This window comes from Cupressus sempervirens, chromosome 10 (assembly GCF_028749045.1).
Source record: "Cupressus sempervirens isolate cs-2001-9-10 chromosome 10, ASM2874904v1, whole genome shotgun sequence".
Taxonomy (NCBI): Eukaryota; Viridiplantae; Streptophyta; class Pinopsida; order Cupressales; family Cupressaceae; genus Cupressus; species Cupressus sempervirens.
The window spans coordinates 972,642,123-972,661,779 of record NC_143127.1 but is presented as its reverse complement, the minus strand read 5'-3'; positions in this window follow the sequence as shown (position 1 = coordinate 972,661,779).

Below are 19,657 nucleotides of genomic sequence, written 5' to 3'. Positions count from 1 at the left end.
AACCTTTTTGGTGTTCCTTTAAGTGTTTTTTTTAATTGAAAAAAATGTAAATTACAATAGGAACAGTAGCAGTTCGAAGGGAACTTGACGAGAGAAGAAAAACAAATTTACAAGATATAAAACAAACAATCTTATAGAACAACATCAATATCAACTGAGTTGCGAACTAAGATACAAATGACAGTACAAACACTGACCTCAAAATGCTGATTGCTAATGAGCTGAAAAACTTGATATTTGATACATTGGATCTGGTATGCTAAATTTAAACTCTTACTAGAGTTCGCCTACAACTGAGAGAAAAAGAAAAGAAACATAAGACAATAAAATATATAGAAAAGTTTGAGAAAAGAAAATTTGTGAGGATCATATGTAAGACTTATTGAAGACCGCTTTACATTGGGCTTTCCAACAATGCAATAAGATTTTTTGATGAACTCCTTTAGCAATAACTTTGTTTTGAAGTCCAACTCCAAGTAAGGCTTCTTTCAAGTTAAGATTATGACAAAAGATAGTAGGCAAATAGTGGAAAACATAATTCCATAACTTCTTGACCATCTGGCAACTCCAAAAGATGTGTCTCATATCTTCGTGTTAATGATAAAAATGACAATTGATGGGCATAACCATAATACATTTCAACCTACCACTAATTACCAACTTGTGATTTAGTATTTTCCACACCATCAATTGTGCTTCCACATATTAATCTTAGACTTCCAGATGTGAGTAGAGAGTTTGGTCCAAAAATTCTCAGTAAATTTGCAGTTTCATTTTCTGTTAAAACACATTTTTATGGGAAGATTAGGAAGCAACTACCAATATATCTTTTTTCATAGGGAAAACCAAGAAAGGATATGTACAGAGCCATAACCAATCCTTATAAAAGTTTCACTGAATTGGGGTACGCAACTTCATAGATACCCCCAATGGCACCAAAGATTCAACATAAATAAAAAAAGGTTTATACTTGTTGTTCAAATTAAATATGGATCTAATGATATCCCATGGCATCCAGATAATGGTGTTGAAATCTCAAAGGTCACCCATCCTATTGATGCTTTTTTTGAACAACAAATAAGACAATGTAGGAAAGTCAAGGGACAAAGGCCAGTCATGATACAAGATGTGTTTGTCCCACCAAAGAGAAGAGGTGGAAAAGTTGAAACCATACCGGAAAGAAGCATCTCTCCAAGCTTAAAAATAACAAAAATTTTGCCGTGATTTCTAGACAGATTGAAGAGAAGGTAAGGCCTTGATACAGAAGAAAGGAGCATGAGGAATCTTGTCTAACCATCCCACAACTTTCCATTTTCCTTTAATAGTGGAAAGTTCAATCCTATGTGAGAAATGAGTTTTCCAAGGTTCATTCCCTTTAATAGCTATGATAATCCTCTTAGCTTCCAAGAAAACTCCTTGTGCCTTTGGATCAATTAACCCCAAACCACCTTTGTGTTTAGGTTGTATGCAATGAGACCAAGAATTGGATATAAACCCTTGACTTCCCTTCCATTTAGACCATAAGAAATGTCTAATAAGCTTAATTAAATCCTCATATATTTTTTTGGAAGGAATCCAACTAGATGAATAGTACACATGAGTGGCTAGGAAATTTTTATTAGAAACTTGAATTCATTTAGCGAAGGACAAGAATTTATTACCTCAATTAAAGAGATTATCATTGACCTTGTCAAGATACCATTTCCACATGACAGAGAGAGAAACTCCTAGATCAAAGGGAATCCCGAGATACCTCATAATTTCTCCATGCTTAATCTGCTTCCATTCTTGTAGTATCCAATGAGGAATAGGTCCATCATGAACCAACAAAATTTATGTTTTCTCATGAGAAAGCTTAGAACTAGAAAAAAAAAAGCACAATATAATTCAAAAACACCCATAGTGCTAGAAATTTATTTTTCCAAAATTTTCAAGAATAATAAACTGTCATCAACATAGTGTGGATTGATAATAGCCTTATCTTGCATAATGGATATGCTGGCCAAACTCATTTTAGGGAAGAAAAGTACCCTCTATTTTATGATCAAATGTTTGAAATATTATTTTGTATGAATAGTTTTGATATAGTATTTTATCTTAGTATACATTTTCAGTATTTTAAAAAAAAATATTTAGTTTGATGAAGGCTATGCCTTATGATATCTATAATTTAACTTATAAAATTTATAGATTTGAAGTTGATTATTTTAAGGAATAGAGAGAATAGTAGGGGTGTGTGTGGGGTTGGATGGGGGGCTAAAGGCTTGCCATCTTGACCAATGAATGCTACTATAGTAGTCAGTGTCCAGGGTTGAGGCATAATTTGAGGTTCAATCTCCTCCATTCAAGCCTTATCCCACCCAAACTATTGCTCCCAATTATATCTTCCACCCTACATACAAGGTTGGGAATAATAGTAGAATAGTAGGGACTCTCTTCCCCTACTTATCTATAGGCTCCTCCTCCCACATGAGCACCTCTAGTGAAAGGGGCCTCTCACCCCTGATTCCTGCCCATCACTTTAAGGGATAGGGCAAGGTGGATAGGGAGCGAGCTAAGAACCATGGGCCCTACCTCTATATTCTATAATCAAATGGGTTAGAGATTCTAGATAGTCCCCCCCACCTCTATATTAGTTCTTGTTCTCACCCATCCTATCCGAACTCAATAGAGGAAGTAGGCCTCTGAGAAAGGGCATAACATATAGTCTACTACATATAGATAGTCTTTGGGCCGACGCCCTTCCCTCGATTGACACAACCTTATACTATATATCTGGCAATTGAGTCTCAAGATAGAGAAACAATTGGCCTCTACCTATTTGGGGTGGCGGGGTGCCCCATATCTATAAAGGGGATCCCTATCCCTATCCCTATCCATATATGGGGATGGTGTGGGGCTGGAACCTCGTACTCCTCTAGCTAAAGGTGAATCAACCACCCCTTACCTAAAATTTTATGGGCTATGGGCCATTTATCTTTAGGGCAAGCACAACTCTCTTCTCACTTAGATCGAGGTAGGAGACGTATATAGACTATGCACCCTATGCCTTATAGATAGTAGGCAACACCATCCATCTATATTAGTAAGAAAAATAAAGTGCCAACCTCACATTTAATAATAACAGTGGGGGTGTGTTTCCCTCTTCATCTTAATAATAATAACTGGTTGTACCCAATTTTCCTTCTTCAATAGTGCCCATCATATCTAGGAGAGAAGTGCCAACAGCTTCATAAATGAGAGGCGGGCAAGGCAGTAAAGCTTATCCCTCAACATTTTAGAAAAATAATCAATTCCTCCACCTTGACAGACCAATACCCCTAGGCAACACTTTCCCGGTACTATTTAACCCCTCCCAATGAATGAATAGGTACCTCCCCTCTTCATTCTCTTTATTTAGCTAAAGAGAGATGCACATCCCTAATAGAAATAGATAGGATTGGAAGTAGTACTTTATCTTGTAGATAGAGTGGGAGGTGTTCAACCATTCCCATTCCCACTCCCACTCCCACTTCCATTCCCACAACCACTAATTTCAACCCAAACCAACCCAACCAAAAGTGAATTTGATGTTCAAACCCTCTATGCCTTTCCATTGGATCTAAGGTTTGGGTGCATGATTCAACATGTAGCATACTAATGATTTAGCTCATTAGAAGAAGTCCCATTGTTGTTAAGGACAGAATGGTTAGGTTGACTTACAAGTGTCTCGGCTGCCTAACCTGGTGAGAAATGCATATCATTGTCTAGGATAGAATTTTAGGTAAGTAGGCTCCCTAGCCCCCCTATAATTTTATGGCCCTGCTATACCCATAAAATTCTAGGCTAGGGATAGGGCCCTATCCCCCTATCATTTTATGGGCTATCATTTTAGGTAGGTAGGTAGGTATGCCTATACCCACAAAATTCTAGGCTAGGGATAGGCCCCCCTATAATTTTATGGGCTAGAATTTTTAGGTTAGGTATGGTATGGTATGGGCCCTACTATTCTAAAGTAGATCCCTATAATTTTATGGTATGGGGTCGTAGCCCCCTAGCCTAAAAGGACCCCTTTTATGGTATTGGCCCTACCCTACCCTACTATTATAGCCAACTTTCCATCCCCACCCACTAATAAATTATTAATCCATTATTTAAGAAAATTGTTTGTTAAGGATATCTTAGATCTATTTTTGGTAATATTGTATATTGAATACTAGATCAAACTCATGATTTTATTGTTGGATTGGATTGAAAATTTAACATAGTTTAAAGTTCAAATTTAAATTGTTTGGATTACAATGCAATCATTCTATTGCACAACTATTAACCTTTAGCTTGCACACCATAAAGCTTAAATTATGCCTCTAGTGATCAATAAAACAAAATATTGATGTTTCTAATGCTATCTCATTTAGGAACCCACCATATATCTATCTACCACATATAATGTAATAAAAATATGGTATGGATGACATGTTCATCAACTATTAGGATTTTTAAGGAGTAGTTATTATAAATTACTTCATCAAAAAATAAAATTTATTTGACATCATTGTCTTACTTCAATTCAAAGTCACTCTAATGGTTCACCATCTAATCCTACAATCTTGCCATATCTATGATAATTTGGAGTTTAATGTTCATAAACATTATATCAAATGTTATGCATTAGAATGTTATTATTATTATTTGTAATTGTAATTTCATGTACTATTTCCCTTTACAATTTCATAATAGTTTTTAGCTGATTTTGATGGTTATACTTTATGCTCTTGATTCATATTTGATTGTGCTTAAACCATAACAATTACAAATAGTTGAGCTAGAGTACTTTGTGTTAAGAACAATAAGGCAACACTCATAATTAAGAGGGAGAGGGGACATGGATGAATTAGTAGTGTGTTAAAACTTCATACACTAAACAATTCACCACTATAAGAACTTACATTTGCATGATAAACATTAATACATAGAAGAAAACAACACCATAACACATAATACAAGATTTTTTGCATGTAAAATTTGTTAGGAGAAAAACTACAGTATGGATCAAATTCAATACAAAATGTACAAGAATAAATACCTTGTTATTTAGTTAGAAGGGGAATGCACATGCATTCAAGAACACTAAATACAACTCACTACTCAAAGATACAAAAGGGAAAAAACCCTAAGATTACAAATATGAAAACAACTCTAAGATGGATGACAATCCACTCTAGAAAATAATCCATTGAATTGTGAATTGACTAATATCATTATATTTAAATGCTTCTAGGTGAGATTACATGTGAATTTATTAACACCAACATTTCAGATCATACTCAATGATTCATCATAAGGATGAAAGAGCTAATAATTTAAAGAAATCAAACCATTGATATGCCAATATATTTCTAATGATGTACATCAAATTACCATCTCAATAATAGATTTCACTCATACCTCTTCACTAGGTCTACAATGAAAAATTCTCACATATTTTACTTCCTTTGCATCACACACACACACACACACACACACACACACACACACACACACACACACACACACACACACACACACACACACACACATTAAATCTACATTACATGAATGATTTCATCAAGTAATCTTTAGAATAACTACAAAGTCCAGCTTACCAGTTTCTAATCAACAAACTATAACTTGCACAAATCATAACATTGACCTCTATGATTCAACAATGATATTCTTTAGATATTCATAAAACCATTTGTAATTGTGCAATATCTAATACTCAATATAGTACACATATTAATCCAATATGTCCATTGAAAAAAATCAGAAAACTATCAAAAACTAAATATGTTGATAACAATGATAGAATAATAATATGAACATGTATAATGTAATCTCCTACAATATATCAACAATCTCCCCTTTGGCATTGATGATAACATATGATGTGAAAAACCAAGTTAATCAAAAATAATAATAATCAAAACCAATAAAGGATACATCTTTAATAGTTTCTCTAACAAATAATCTTACTACAATATCTCTATCGATATCTCTACCTTATTTTCATATTTTTCATGTAGCTATCTCTCCCCATTTCATGGTAATGACAAAGAAAATGAATGTATTGAGTCAAATAAGAAAAATCAACTAAAAAAGCTCATAAAAAATAAAAATCATATCTTGCAAGACTAATTGCCCCCTGAGTGGGAGGAACCAAAAATACCAATCCATAATAAATATAATTTTGTTAAGATCACTGGACTAATGAAACTCAATGCATTGACTAGATTTGATTAGGATAGACCATCACCCCAAGCTTATTTATGATATATTCAAATTTATCATTAAGAAAAGGATTTGTGAAAAGTATATATAGTTTTTCTTTAGTAGCCACATATTCCAATATTACTTCTTTCTTATTCATATTTATCCCTTAATAACTGATATTTTATACATCTATATGATTTTTCTATTATTTCAATACAAAATGGTCTAAAATATTAATAGTGTTAGGGTTACCACAATGAATAGTAATAGGACCATGATTATTCATGATTATTCATTCATGACTATGGAACCAAGTTGTGTACAATTAACATCTAAAACAAAATATTAAGCTTCAGTAGTAGATTGGGATATATCATTTTTCTTTCTACTAGACCATGTAACTAGCCTTCAACTACATTTGATTAGGAGAGACCATCACCCCAAGCTCATTTCTAAGATGTTCAAATGTATCTTGAAGAAAAGGCTTTTTGAAAAATATCTACAATTTTTAATTTAGTAGCCACATATTCCAATCTTCTTTCTCATTCATATTATCCCTTAATAAATGATATTTTATAGATCTATATACTTTTTCTTTTAATGCAACACAAAATTCTTTGAAATATTAATAGTGTTAGAGTTATTGCAATGAATAGTAATAGGACCATGCTTATTCACTCTGATATCTTTCAACAATTACTTCATCGAAATAATTTATCTACAATTAACATAAAGAACAACATATTAAGCTTCATTAGTAGATTGAGATATATATAATTTTTCTTTCTACTAGACCATGCAACTAACCTCTTACCCAAAATTAATGCAATGCCACTAGTATTCTTTCTATCATCCACATTTCCTACCTAATTTATATTAGTGAAAGAATTTAATTTGAAGTCATCATCCTTACCATACCATAATCTATAGTCAACCATACCATTCAAAAATTTGAGTATCCTCTTAACAAAATCAACATTTGATTCCTTAGGTTTGACTTAAAATCTCACAACAATTAAAATAATATTAGATTGCTAGAATATTTGGAATAGTTGACAAGGGTTGGGGTGTGTGTGTGGGGGGTGTGTATGTGTGGAGTAAATTAGTTATCCCCAAGTCCAGATGTACAAATAAGACACTTGAAACTTCAATAAACTTAACCCAATAACTCACTGAATACAATAATTCACAATAATCCAACATATTCATTTTATTTAGCTCTTTGTTCGATATGTACCAACTTGCAGAAACATATCATAGTCAACAATGCACTTAAATTTATAAATAGTAAGTATCATAAACACACAACAAAATCCCACAGAATGTTTAACACCAAGATTTAACATGAAAACCCAATTTGGAAAAAAGAACTAGTAACATGCTACCATTTTTTACTCTTTTGAAGTGAGATATATTAGGAGCCAACTGTATATGTGAAAATGTGGCCTATGCTAACACACACACTTCAACATGGTCCTTATTTGCAGATTCATCCTGGAATAAACATTGGATTGTTCATCTGTAAATCAGCCGACAAGGCGACCTATTGCCTTCTATTTAAAGGGATTTTTCTTGTTAGATATTCTCAAATTTGAGGTGTTAAGCAACCAAACCCTCTATGAATGAAGGATTTAAAAGAAAATGCGACTAATCTATATGAGAATGTAGATTAATCTAGAATGGAGTTTGCATGTTTAATCTAAGAACATGTAAAAGAAAACTATGCTAAAATGTATGCATATTATGCTAAATGAGATTAAACTAAAAAATGAATGCACAATCCAACATCAATTCGATGAAAATTCTCATTCAACCTCTTCTTCTTTTTTAAATGAGGAATTGAGAGCTTCTTAAATAGAATCCAAGAATTGATCAATGGCCAAGATCAATTTGGATGGACGGTCAAGGTTAGAAATGAGATTCAATTAGAATGGAAAGTTTCCTTATGAAAATGAAGTTAACTGATTTCTTTTGAGTGGAATAAGGAGTTAACTAATTTAATTCCTTTTATGATTTTAGTCAACTGAGAGTTTCCATTTTTTAACTGAAGAGAGAATATTAGAGAAGATATTTGATTTAAGGAAATTAAATATGACCTCATAATTGAGTATTCTAAATTGAATAATTAAATTCAACAATTAGAATGAGGATATTTAATTAAATCAAATATATTTAATTCCTTTGTACATTACCTAAAGAAGTAATTTAATTTAATTAAAGTATAAATACTTATAACTAAATTAAATTTAATCAATAGGTTTAATGTAGCTAATTTGAGTAAATACTTGGGAATTAAATAAAGATTGCAATTAATGCAAATTAGGATTTTCTACATTTGACAATTAAGTCAATTAGTGAAAATTAGAATAAGAATTTCCTAGTGAAATAGGACTTTAGCAATTTTTAAGATAAACCAAAATTGGTATCATGGCAATGAGCCAATTTTGGGGTATTACATTTTGCCCCTCTTTGAATGAATGTGCAAGCAACACGTTCAATTCAAAGAAAATTAGAAAGCATGATGCAAGGATCAAGAAATGAGATTGGTTTCGAAATTGATGATACGAAGACCAATTGATAAGCTTTTAAGGACTATCTCTAGAACAGAGCTTAATCCCAAGGAATCCAAGTAGAATTCCTAGATACCTAAAATTGATAAGCATTTAAAAGGTTTCTTTAGAATGAAGTTTGACTTTTAAGGATCCAGATAGAACATCTAGATACTCGAGATTGAAAGCATTTAAAAGATTATCTCCAAAATGGAGCTTAACCTTTAAGGATCCAGATAGAACACCTAGATACCTAAGATTGATAGCATTAAAAATATTATCTCCAAAATGGAGCTTAACCTTTAAGGATCCAGATAGAACACGTAGATACTTGAAATTGAAAGCATTTAAAAGATTATCTCCAGAATGGAGCTTAACCTTTAAGGATCCAGATAGAACACCTAGATACCTTAGATTGAAAGCATTTAAAAGATTATCTCCAGAACGGAGCTTAACCTTTAAGGATCTAGATAGAACAACTAGATACCTAAGATTGAAAGCATTTAAAGATTATCTCCAGAATGGAGCTTAACCTTTAAGGATCCAGATAGAACAACTAGATACCTAAAATTGATAAAAGATAGCAAGATCAAATTATGAGTCATAGAATCATCCCCAAAATGAGGCTTGATCCTTAGGAGTCGAGGTTTAGATTGTCTTGATACTTATAATCAAATGATGACAAGATGAAAAAGATGACAAAGATGTTAGAAAGGGGGAAACAAGATGCCTCTAGTGGTGAGATGCCCTAAATGATGAGGACATAAGATGGGAACGAGATGCCCCGAGAAATAAGTATTCAATGATGTAATCATCTTGCCCCCTCGGGAGCAAAATTGAAAGATGACAGACCAAAAGTATGATGTAAATCAGTATACAAAGAGATACAGAAGAAATACAAGATGCAGTAGAGTGTAGAAGAGATCAGAACGATCTGAAGAATAAAGAAGAGCTCAGAACGATCTAAAGAAATATGAAGAGATCATAATGATCTAAAGAATATTGGAAGTCAATCCAAAGTGATTTCGAGGTCCAAAAGACCAAGTTTGACCAATAGTTGACTAGAGCTGACTTTTTCTAGATTTGTGATGAAATTTGGAGAAATTTTGAGTTGAAAAGATTCCAAGATTCAAAAAGCATCAGAAGAAAATTGATTGCACAATAATTCGATCGCGTCGGTCCCAAAATTTTAAAATGCATTTTTTAGCTGCTTAAGTGTGTCAGATTTCGAATTTGATCCCGAAAATAGATTCAGAGCAATCAAAGTAGCCAAGAGGGTGATTAATCAATCATTTGTGCCATCGTGAAGAAACATGATACTTTGAAGAAGCCAACAATTCCTCATCATGAAGGATGCAAGTAGATTTGCAATCAAATCATGTGTTTATGCAAGTGAAGTATGCAATGCAAGACTATATTAAATGCAACCCTAGGTCTGGTTACCAACCCTTGACAATTTATCATCACTGGACATAGAAAAAATCTTGTATGTTATACAATTCCCACTGACATTTCAATTATGAGAATATGAATAGAACATATGTTATAGGTTTTTTAGGATTAAACGTAAGCATTCGAGGCACAAGAAGCTAGAATGACCAGAACATTTATCCCTTTTAATATAGCAAGTTAACATAAGCATCAAAGCATAAATGCTTGGATGACCTGAATGTTGCTTGCATGGCAAACACACCAAACACATAGAAGATCCTTCTTATGCTAAGTAGTCAATAAGTATTATGTTCACAATGGCCTTTGCATCCATAACCTAGGACTAATATGCGTCATACATACTCGCAGTGACCCATACGTTCACTTAACAGGACAAGTGTCATACATTACTATAGCATAAAGAGATAATTTCAATAGGCAAGGAAAAGCACCAACCTTACTAATTTATCCATAGAAAAGGAATCGAGGTACACACGGCCATCCAACACAAGATGAAGGCTCTTATAGTGGACACCCTTCTTATATGAATACTCCAGATTATTTGGAACTAAACCACAAGCATAAAGAAAAGAAAAGATCATGCCCCTAGTCCTGACTTCTCTAGTCGATAAGGACGTCATTGAGTTGCTCAAGGAGACATGAGAAAGAAAAAGAAAAGCAAGCAAAGAAAAGCTCAATATTTCCACATGAATTCATTGTTTTGAGTTCAAGTCTTTGTGTTATAGGATTGATGTCAAGTGTCAATTTTCAGAACATGTTTGAAATAAATCTCTTCAGTAAGGTAATAATAGTAGGTAGATGCAGTCAGAATGATTGGTGACTGAGGTCAAAGAGGAAACTTCACGATGAAGAACCTAAGAAGGATTGAGTGATAGTAAGTAGACATAGTCAGGATGACTGGTGACTAACGCAAGAGAGATCTTCCATAAGGGAATCTGGAGACATGACCCAAGCAACAGTAGGCAGATACAGCTGAAAAAACTGGTGACTATTGCGAAAGAGATTCTATGAGGAGACTCTTGAAAAGAGTGACACTGGCGATAGTAGGCAGATGCAGTGAGGACCACTAGTGACTGTCGCAAAAGAGATTCTATGAGGAGAATCTCAAAAGGAGTGACACTAGTGAAAGTAGGTAGACGTAGTGAGGACCACTGGTGACTATCACAAAGTAGATTCTATGAGGAAAATCTCAAAAGGAGTGACACTAGGGATAGTAGGCAGATGTAGTGAGAACTTCTAGTGACTGTTGCGAAGGAGATTCTATGAGGAGAATCTCAAAAATAGTGACACTAGCGACAGTAGGTAGACGTAGTGAGGAGCACTAGTGACTGTTGTGAAGGAGATCCTATGAGGAGAATCTTGAAAAGAGTAACATTGAAGGGGAATGCCCTCGAGCTGTAACAAGACTCAATTCATGGATACATGAGCGAAAAGTAGGAAAAAAAAAGAAAGTGGAAGCATGAAAGCGACTATACAGAATAGATAGAAGATGCACTGCAAGATGGAGCATTGTGAACAAGAGGTTCCTATTTACCAGATTTTCACCTTCTTGATAGGATTTTCCTTTTTTTGCTACCATGATGCCTATTTCCAGGTTTTCACCAATGGTAATTTTTCTTGTTTTTTCAATTTTTTTGGTATTTTTCATTTTTTTGATTGTTTTGTATTTTTGAGATCTTTCATTTTTTTCTTTTTTTTGGTGTTACCAAGGCATCTATTGCTAGGTTTTCACCAGGGTAACAATTTTTTTCAAGACTTTTTCTAATTTTTAGGATTTTTTCAAAGATTACTAGCTCTCAAGAAGGATTACCTTGATTTTGCTCCATGTCTAGCAAGGTGTAGGATGAGATGTAGTAGCAAGCTCGTAGATAAGTGGAGATGTATAGGCAAGGAGTATGAAGCTCTGAATGTTACCCTCAATAAAAGCCTTCACAAGATTCCCAAGCTAGGGAAAAGGATATAACAATATAAGCTTATGGTGTAATGAAGGGTATCATGTAAGTAATCCACAAAAATGACCATGTCAAGAGATTGCTAAGAACTGTGTTTTCTTCTTTCTTTCATTGATCAAGACCAAAGGGTTAACTAAATAGGATAGAAAATTTTGTTATGGAGGTTATGAGTGAATGACTTTGGGAATGAGGACATCTAAATGATAAGCAAGATCATGATAGGATGTCATGGATGGAAGAATTATGCATGATGCCTGTTTACCAGGTTTTCATCATGGTACTTGTCCAAGGTGCCACAAGAAGTGGTTTTCACCATAGGACAGATTTATTTTTCTTTAATTTTGCTACCAAGGTGCTTGTTTCCAGGTTTTCACCAAGGCACATTTTTTATTTTTCTTTTTTTTTTGGATTTTTAGAGTTTTTGGAAAGAATTCATGTCTTTCTCAAGTTATATAGCATTCCTATAAGAAAGATAAGTTATGATAAGCTAAGCCAAGGCCATAGTGAGGTACGCTCAAAGATACTAATAAGGTAATGGAAGGGAGATAGTAGAAAAGATATATGGAGGATAAGGTTTTAGGCTATGGATGAGATGAATGGGATGGAAGGATAAAAGGTGGAGGATAGAAGGTGGAGTTAATAGGGTATTGAAAGGGATGTGCAAGGGTAGAAGAAAAAGTGGGCAAGATCAACATTGACACACAACTTGAAGGGTAGTGGAATGATGGAGGAAATATGGATGAAATAGTATGAGGTTTAGATGTATGAGGTGGTGGAATAATTTTGGAGGAAGGTGGAGTATAAGGTTTTGAAACCCTTTTCGGAAGATGTTGGGAAGAAGATGGAGTGGAAGCCTTTGGAAGATTAAATGTCAACTTTGATTTATTTTCAATATTCAAGTCCTTCAAAAGAGACTTGGGAATCCATATAGCTTTTTATTTTTCATTAGATGCACTTTTGAGGATGGATTCATGCACTGGTGTTTGAGTTGATCATCCAAATTGCTTCCAAAGGACTTGGGAATTGTGGATGAATGAGGCCAATATGACTGATTTTGATGGAAAGGCGAATGTGAAGAGTTCAAGTATGTGTATCTTTGTTGATCTTGGGGTAGGGTAGGAGGAATGTATAATGAGCTAAGAAGTGAATTAGGAGATGGAGGAACATAAGGTCTCAAAATAGACCAAAGGTTTGAAGGCTTTAGCTTAGATGGATAAGGACCAAGAATAGATTTAGGAGATACAAATGGATAGTGGATAGGGATACCAGCACCTTAGAGTGAGCAACATGACCTAGGCCATTAATAGACTCATTAATAACTTTAATAGGAGCAATACCTTTAATAGGAGAACTTAAAGCTTGAGTATAATTTTGAAGTGGATGTGAAGAACTAGAATAAGATGGGATACTTTGATCTTGATAAGAATTTTCAGATAGCATAGGAAAAGTATTTTTCTCATGATCTTCAGTAATCTTATTAGAGATGGTGGAAGGAATATCATGATCTTTCCTAGTAGAGGGGTATGATATGGGAGATGGAGAACTACACGGTTCTTGAGATGGAGGGATGACATCTTGAGGGATATGTGAGGGTTCTTGATCTTGATCTTTAGATTTTTTTAAATCCTCTTGACATGGATCCACCTCTAAGGACAAGGTAGGATGCGAAGTTTGCATGATAGGCTCTTGAAGAGATAGTGAAGTGCTAGTTGGAGTGGGAATAATGGGAGTAGCAACTAATGAAGGTTTTGGATCTTTAGTTTGAGTATTATGGGAGAGGCTTGTAGCCAAGTCAAGATTAGCTTGGGTTTCTTTTAGAGGCAACCCTCGAGGGTACACATAGTCAATAGCAAAAGAATTAGGTGCTGATTGGTGGAGGTATGTTGGAAAGCTTAGATGCTTTAGAAGGTGATGGCATGTTGGCAAAATTAGAAGTTGCATTTGAACCATTGCTAGACATGGTTTCATGATGTTGATCCTTCTTGAGAGTAGAATCTCTAGAAGATGAGAGCTTAGATTTTTGAATTATGTCATTGTCAAAGAGATCTTGGATCTTGTTTTTCAGCTCCTTACAATATGAAGTTCTATGTAAATTATGTCTATGATAGGCACAATAGTTACTCATAAAGGAAACTCCCGCCAAAGTGACCAATGAGTTTCTTTTGAATAAGTTCTTCCAAAGTTGATTCATAAGATCTTCCCAAAGGGGTGAAATGTATTTGTGAAAATGTGGCCTATGCTAACACACACACTTCAACATGGTCCTTATTTGCGGATTCATCTCGAAATGAACATTAGATTGTTCATCTGAAAATCAGCTGGCAAGGTGACTTGTTGCCTTCTATCTAAAGGGATTTTGCTTGTTAGATATCCTCAAATTTGAGGTGTTAAGCAACTAGACCCTCTATGAACAAAAGATTTAAAAGAAAATGCAACTAATCTATATGAGAATGTAGATTAATCTAGAATGGAGTATGCACGTTTAATCTAAGAACATGTAAAAGAAAACTATGCTAAAATGTATGCATATTATGCTAAATGAGATTAAAAAAATGAATATCTTATGAAAATAATGAGCTCAAATGAATGCACAATCTAGTAGCAATTCGATGCAAATTCTCATTCAACCTCTTCTCTTTTTTTAAATGAGGAATTGAGAGCTTCTTAAATAGAATCCAAGAATTGATCAATGGTCAAGATCAATTTGGATGGATGGTCGAGATTAGAAATAAGATTCAATTAGAATGGAAAGTTTCCTTATGAAAGGGAAATTAACTGATTTCTTTTGAGTGGAATAAGGAGTTAACCGATTTAATTCCTTTTATGATTTTAGTTAACTGAGAGTTTCCATTTCTAAACTGAAGAGAGAATATTGTAGAAGATATTTGATTTAAGGAAATTAAATATGACCTCATAATTGAGTATTTTAAATTTAATAATTAAACTCAACAATTAGAATGAGGATATTTAATTAAATCAAATATATTTAATTCCTTTGTATATTAGCTAAAGAAGTAAATTTAATTTAATTAAAGTATAAATACTTATAACTAAATTAAATTTAATCAATAGGTTTAATGTAGCTAATTTGAGTCAATACTTGAGAATTAAATAAAGAGTGTGATTAATGTAGATTAGGATTTTCTACATTTGACAATTAAGTCAATTAGTGAAAATCAGAATAAGAATTGCCTAGTGAAATAGGACTTTAGCAATTATTAAGATAGACCAAAATTGGTATCATGGCAATGAGCCAATTTTGGGGTATTACACCAACCTTGTTAAAGGTTATAAAACACACTATTAGGTTTGACTCTATTAAAGGATGTAATCAATTTGTTAGGATTGGCCTTGTCAGAGGACTTAAGAATATTCCATTAGAATGTTACCTTGATTAATGGATTAACAAATGACTGTTAATTCAACCTGTTAGCATGAATGTTGATGGTATTTCTTTGGTGGAGTATCCTAAGAATTGGAGAGATTTTCAGCATTATGGACATATTGCATTCATGATTGTGTTTGTCATTGATGTCAACATATTATTATTTTTATAAAGATTGGTAGAGTAGATGACAAAGAATGAGGTCATATGGACTATGTTTTAATAATGAGGTCAAGTGCAATTTAGGATATATTATATAATGTGTCTTTATGAAGACCAAATGTGCATGTAGAGAGTCGAAGACATGTGAGAGTTATTCAAGACTTACACAGGACAATGTGCAAACATAGTACTTGAGAAGTAGCTTCTAATGTTTGGATTGTATCTCTTAACATGGATAGAATCATGATGAGAAATTTTTTATAGTGATAATATATAAATTGATGATGATGTTAGTGAGTGTGCAAAGTAAGATTCCACACATGTGAGAAATTGTATTTATTGTGAGCTAATAGTGTTTTGTATTTGCAAAAAGATGTAATGATTTGTAATATGTTAATGAGGTCTTGTTATAAATATTTGCGAAATCCTCAAGGCCAACTTAGAGAATTATTTTGAGGACATGGTATAAAGGAAGACTATTTTCCTTTTGGTGATGTATGCAAGTATGTGGATTTTCATAATTGCATAAGTGATATGTGAAGTTGGTAAATGCATGTAAGTGATCAAGTAGATCAATGTGATGCAAGTTTAATGATCTAGTATTGAGATCTGAAAGAGCATTTGGTGTAGTATTGGCACAAAGAAAGAGTTCAAGTTGTAGACTTTGATTTCATTTCTATTATTCTACAAGGAATAATAAAGAGGCCAGTTGAATAGTGAGTTTGGTGGTCTTTCTCCTAAAGTTGTTTAGACAGTGGGTCCATCTACCTTTTTTGATCTCAGATTGGTTTTGATATGTTAGTTTCTATACACTTAAGTCATTTACTTAGTTTTTGCTGAATAAGTAGTATATGCCGAGCACAACATGCATAAGATAGAGCATGTTGAGTCTATAATGAGTGCCAAGTCACTCAAGTGCCAAGTAGATAGTGTATGCTGAGCGATATAGGAGTTGAGTAAGTAGAGCATGTTGAGTCATTCAAATGCTGAGTCACATTATAGAAATTAATATATGTCGAGCATCAGAGACTTCAGATGTTGAGTAATACAGTTTTGTCATAGTTGTTTGTAATGGCAAAAACTACTATGTAAACCATTTTTTTGTCGACATACAGATTGAATTATGATATTTTGGTGATAAGAAAGAATCTTAAGTTGGAATCCCTATGAATTGCATGCATCTAATTAGGAAAAGGGAAGGTTTAAGTGGCAAAATGGATGAATCACAACCATTGATTCATACCTAACCCTAGTTCACCTAGATCTTCTTAAGGAGGAAAAAACCTAAACTTAATATGCACGTGGAAGGTGTGAAGAGAGAAGTTTTTGAATGCACAAATAGAGCATTCATGGTGGCTAAGGAATTGTAAAGTGAAATTATATTGCATAATCAGTTAAAGGAGAACAAAGGAAGGGAATAGCTTACAACAGAGAGACATTTTATCAAGAAGGATCAAGAATATATCATTTTAGATGTGATCTATCATCAAGAAACAAAGTGCTAACCGCAAGATCAATGCTAAGACATTCTAATAGGTGAATCAGTTAAATCTGTTAATAGAGTATCCTAACAAGCTGTATTGAAATCCTCTAACAAGGTGCTTACTTAATTGTGAGTTAAACTCCTTTAACAAGGTAAACTTCTAATAGGGTGTTGAAATCCTTTAATAGGGTAAGACCTAACTATCTTTGTAAGCCTTGAATAGGGTAGAACTTTCACAAGGTAGATCATGTCTCATGATCAAACATTGTTACCTTCATTGAGTACACTTTATTACTACAGTCATGAAGATTTATGCGTGTCATCCCCACTCCAGTTTTACCTTCTCATTGGAGGATTTCTAGGTAATCATATTTGGTATCATATATGCGTGAATACTTACTTGTTTACATGATTTAGATGTACATTCGTTACATGGTATTTCAGTTTATTTATTGAATGTATGAGATGGAAGTGTGGTGAATGTTTTATGGGTCAAAGTTTAAACTACTTATTCAACCCCCTCTAAGAAGTTTACCTTTCCTATTATAATTCCAACAATTGGTATTAGAGCTAAGTTCTCTAAAAGAGAAGCTTTTCAACTCTGAGGAAAGATATTGAATATGAAAGTCTACAAGTTGGGAAAGATCACTGAGAATCAGGGAATTGAAATACAAATCATTCTACATCAACTAAATGAAGAAAGAGAAGATCTAATATATTCAAAATTTCTATATCATTCCTCATATTAGTGCATATGGTATTAAGGAGTTTACCATCATGCTCTATTTATGCTTGAATTGAAGCCACATTAGAAACTATTGTGAATTCATTATCAAAAGCTTTACACAAAATTGTTGCACAGTATTGAATATCTATAGGGGTGTCAATAGGGCTTACTACATTCTCCATTCTATCCAAAATTGAAGTCAAAGTCTTCTCAAAGGACTTGACTAATTTATTTTTCTCAAGAAATTTACTTAAAGAAGATATGAGATTCTTCGCTTCATCTTCTTCATCTGATTGAATTGTTGCTACTACTGCTTAGGTAGGTGGTGTGGAGGGTGTTACTGCTACTATTTTCAAGGGTATGCTTGAGGTAGCTACTTCAATGTTGGGCTCAATTTTCTTCTTAGGATGTGCATCTTATTTCTTAGGCTCCTGATCTATTTCTTCATCAGAGCTACTATAGTCTACAATATTGCCAATAGTGTTGGCACCAAACTCTTTGAATGGGTCCTCAGTTCTATCAACTAGACCACATTGGTGTGATCTACTTGCATAGATTCACTACTAGTGATGATATGTGGTGAATCACTTGAACTTGGTGTTGTTGCTAGTTGTTCAAAATTGTAAGGAGGACTGCATGTTATAGGATTAGCTTCCTATGTTTGTGCACACTCCTCAGATTCTTTAGGAACACAGACTACCTTCTCTATCTACACATTTTTCTCTATCATTGGGCTTGCCTTTTCTAGCTGCACACTCTTCTTAGGAATAGTGGACATATATGAGACTATAGCCTTTTTAGTTTCCATGTTTACTTCTTCATAATTTCCTCCCATGAGGACAATGGATCTCTTTTTGTGTCTCAACAATGGTGTTATACCTTTTAGAATTTCTATTATCTCTTCCTCATTATTTACAATGCATAGCTTTCTCACCATATTAATTCATATTTTCTTGTCTTCCTCTAATACTTTGCCTTTTCTATTTCTTAATCTATTATATAAATTTATAAGTGTCTAACCTCTTATATTAATAGATCTCTTACCTTTAAGAATCATATTTCTAACTACACCATTCTCTAGCTATCTTCTATCCATATTATTGTACAAATCATATTATTTATTTAGTTGCACAAAATTGTTATCATTAATAATTTGGATGTTTAGATTCTCTACCTTGGGTTTCCATGCTTTGCATCCTACTAATGTCTTTGCTTCTTGATCAACTCGCCCTATTGGTCTGTCACCAATTTTCTTCCTTAGATTGAGAAGAACTAATCTACAAGGTTCTTCTCTTCTTGCTTGGACCACTTGTAGTTTTCTTGACTCTCTTCTTAAGAGGGGTTCTGGTCCTTTCAAGTCTTGTAGACTTCCTAGATGTAGGTGCTTCCTTAGTTTTTATTGGATTCCTTTGTGGTTACTACTATACAACTATTGCATATGGCATAGTAGGTGCTTGTACACTTGTTTGGGCAACTATGACCTCTTTAGTAGGTCCTACCACTACAATGGGTGTAGGGGTCAATAGCTCAAATTGACCATTGGCCTTCATTTCCATAGTTATTCCTTTCACCTCATCAAATTCTTTTCTTGTCATTCCTGATTCTTTCAAAATAGAATCAATCACCTTTTCCACCTTTTTCTTAGAGTCCTTTATTATTTTACTAGTTTTGACTTCTCTTATTTTCTCAAAATATGATCCCCATCTAGGACATTTA